Genomic DNA, 3,530 nt, shown 5'->3' on the forward strand with positions numbered 1-3,530 from the left:
CAACACCAGTGACTCTGGGTATCTCAGGACAGGTATATGCCTCTGAAAACAAATCGTAGGTCTCTTTAAAGGGCAACTGAAGCAAGAGGGACATGGAAGCTGCCATATTTTTTTTCTTTTTAAGCAATACTAGTTGCCCTGCTGATCCTCTGCCTCTAATACTTTTAGCCCTAGACCCTGAACAAGCATGCAGCAGATCAGGTGTATCTGACATTATTGTCAGATCTGACAAGATTAGCTGCAAGCTTGTTTCTGGTGTGATTCAGACACTACTGCAGCCAAGTAAATCAACAGGGCTGCCAGGCAACTGGTATTGTTTAGAAGAGAATATATATATATATCAGCCTCCATATTCTTTTCACTAAAGTTTTGCGTACACACTTTTCACACATCGCCCATCGGGGATCAGGACCCAATCTCCTTGAGCGACATCGCTGGGTTGCACACATGCAGTTCAGCTGCGTAGCTGACAATGCGCTGTGTTGCTATGCGGGGGGTGACAAGCAGTGCGTGCATGACGGCGCAACCCGCCGTCATGCACGCACTGCTTGTCACCCCCGCATAGCAACACTGATCAGCCGGTGAGCAGTGCGAACATTGATTGCTGTAACTGGGGGTGAACAGGTACACCCGGCAGATCGCTGATGGGTTTGGAGTGAGCTGGCTGAAATGCTGGCTCTTAGGGGCATATAGAGGGAGAGGGGCAGTTTCGATGTAATGGACCTTTTTGATTTCCTGTTGGTGGATGCAGCTTTGCTTCCGATCGGAGGAAGCTCACGGAGGCGGGCAGCGACAGAGACGGGGGTGCGCTGACTAATTGACAGGCTGCAGGTAAATACAAGGCTAGCAGGAAGGAAGGGGGGCTATGGACGACACTAGAGGCGGCAATAGCGAGACACAGGCATGTCGTTGTGCAAAGGACATGCCTCTGTGTGCTCGTAAGATTTAAAATACCCGCCTCGGGTTCTCTTTAATGCTTGCAAAAAATGTATGTATCCCCTTTTGATGTTGCATGTATATAGATGTCTATTCCAACATCTGGTAAGCAAACATGATTGAAGTCTGAGGAAGGCTGCGCAGCCGAAAGCTTAATCTTATTATTTTAAGTTAACCAATAAATGGTATAATCCTGATTTAAAACTTCTTGCATTTATTGATGGCTAGCACGGTACATTACTCTACCTGCTAATACAAATACTTAGGAAACACTTCAGTGTTACAAAAAATGGCAACATTCTCATTTACAGGATGTTGTAATCAAAATAGTTATTTAACAAGATACATTAAATAAAACATTTTCCCTTCTGGCCTCTTTCACAGTGGGACGTTGCGTTTGATGCGGCTATAAAGTCGCACAACGTGCCCATAACGTAGAGCATGTAGGTTATAAAATTACGTTATTTTGCACTGCGTTGTGTCTCTTGGTGCGCCGTTTTCGTTGCATACTGATGGAGTGAAAACGGCGCATGCATTACATTTAAAAAAAAAAAAACATTACTGAGCATGTGCAACACACATAACGCAGCAAATTTATTGCTAAACGCACAGCATGCAGCACTTTCTAAATATTGCTACACGTTACAAACAACGCAATGTGTGCACTGTGACTGTCGCACAGACTTTGTATTGATGTGCGTTAGTCTGTGTTATTTTTATAACGTGCGACTTTAACACCCCACTGTGAAAGAGGCCTTAAAGACAACCACCAAAAGGGCTGGGACACAATAGAAAGCACAAATGGATATCGCAATTGCTGAGCGTTTTTGGTAGTGATTTTTGCTGCATTTTTCAAAGCAATTTTGTCATTTTTGGTTTTGAATGTAATGCAAGTGATTTGTACAAGGTTTGCGATTTCCGTAGGTTTGTCAGTAAGGGCCCTTTTCCACTAGCAGTCGCTAGCGTTCACGCTGAACGCTAGCGACTGCTGAATCGCAAAAGGTAAAAAATTACTGGCGATTTCCCGACGTTTGTGGCTGCGATTTTGCTATGCTATGCACTGCATAGCAAAATCGCAGCAAATATCGCTCCGCGCCGCGATCGCGTGTAAGGCAAAAACGAATCGTGGTAGTATCTTATTTAGCAAACTCTAGCGATTGTAAAATCGCTAGCGATTTGCGATTTTGCGATTCCGCTAGCGCAAACGCGCTAGTGGAAAAGGGCCCTAAGGGTGCTGTGAAATCGCTTTTTATATTGAGTAAAAAGTGATTTCACAGCGATCCTGTACTTTTGTATTGAAGCGCAAACGCTCCAAAAACGCTGCTGACACCGGAGTTGCATTGTGGGTAAATTGCAGTCGTTACCGTGAGAGCACCTCCATTGACTTTCATTAACCTACCGCTTTAGGAATCGTGCGAACCAGTGTTTGTCACTTTAGGAATCGCCAGCGATTCCGAAACGCTGTTGACAGCTGTAATGAGCCCCAGGTCTAAAGAAAAAAAAAAAAAGAACCACCTATAATAGGAAGCTCAACAGTTTCCTTGCCTAAAAATATAGAGAATGATAACATTCTACATCAAGTAGGTTATTAATGAAAACTGCTACTGAGGATAAACGGTGGTGCACCCCACAGCAACCAATCAGCTGCTCACTTACTATTCTGTCCACCATAAGAAGGTGAGTGACAACTCAAAAAGGTTGCTGTGGAAAATAAAGCCTAATAGGTTCTAGTATTCACAGCATAACAAACTTTAAACAAGATAAATACCAGTAATGATGGGTCCCCAGTTCAAATTCAAGTCATGGCACTATTTGCACGGAGCTTGTATGATCTCCCAGTGTCTGTGTAGGTTTCCTCCGGACACCCACGTTTCCTCCCACACCCCAAAAACATACAGATAAGTTAGTTGGCCTCCCCCTAAATTGGCCCTAGACTACGATACATACACTGCGTGATACATACATAGACATATGACTATGGTAGGGATTAGATTGTGTGTGAGCCCCTCTGAGGGACAGTTAAGTGACAAGACAATATACTCTGTACAGTGCTGCAGAAGATGTCGGCGCTATATAAATACTAAATAATAATTTAAAAAAAGACTCCCATTTCTTGCTCAAAAATAAATGATTCCTAAAATAATGAAGTGTAGCTCAAGTAAGCTGCCATTTTATGCTAAAAAAAAGATTGCTTGGGCAGGACATTTACTAAAATTGGAACGATACAGAGAAGATCAGCGTGGCTCCTGCGCAAGGATGACTCGCATATTCGTGAAATGTTCCAATTTTGGTTTGCATGGTGGTTCAAACAATCTCAATACAATCCTGCTTCGGTATTGGAAGCAGCAATTATAGGCCCACCCCTGGCCTATCTGGCCTCCCTTTCAGGAGACCTAAGGCCTCAGCTTCCATGACCCTTCCTATGATCACCACTGTTCAAGTCTGGGATACAGCAGGTAAGTTTGTCTCACAGGAAGGACAGTGGTCCTAGATAGTATAATGGTTAAGGGCCCGCTTCCACTAGTGCGGAAATCAGGCCGAATCCGCAATTTCCCCACAGGCAAATCGCGCGAGGAAACTCTGCCATGGGGATA

General features: G+C 44.1%; 1 non-coding gene across 1 annotated transcript; it reads left to right on the plus strand.

Moving 5' to 3' along the window:
- The first annotated feature begins 3,122 nt into the window (after nucleotides 1-3,122).
- On the plus strand, nucleotides 3,123-3,227 carry LOC137523154 (U6 spliceosomal RNA). Its single transcript, XR_011022516.1, has one exon. It is a non-coding gene; the product is annotated as a U6 spliceosomal RNA (small nuclear RNA).
- Nucleotides 3,228-3,530: the final 303 nt, after the last annotated feature.

Source organism: Hyperolius riggenbachi, chromosome 6, assembly GCF_040937935.1.
Source record: "Hyperolius riggenbachi isolate aHypRig1 chromosome 6, aHypRig1.pri, whole genome shotgun sequence".
NCBI lineage: Eukaryota > Metazoa > Chordata > Amphibia > Anura > Hyperoliidae > Hyperolius > Hyperolius riggenbachi.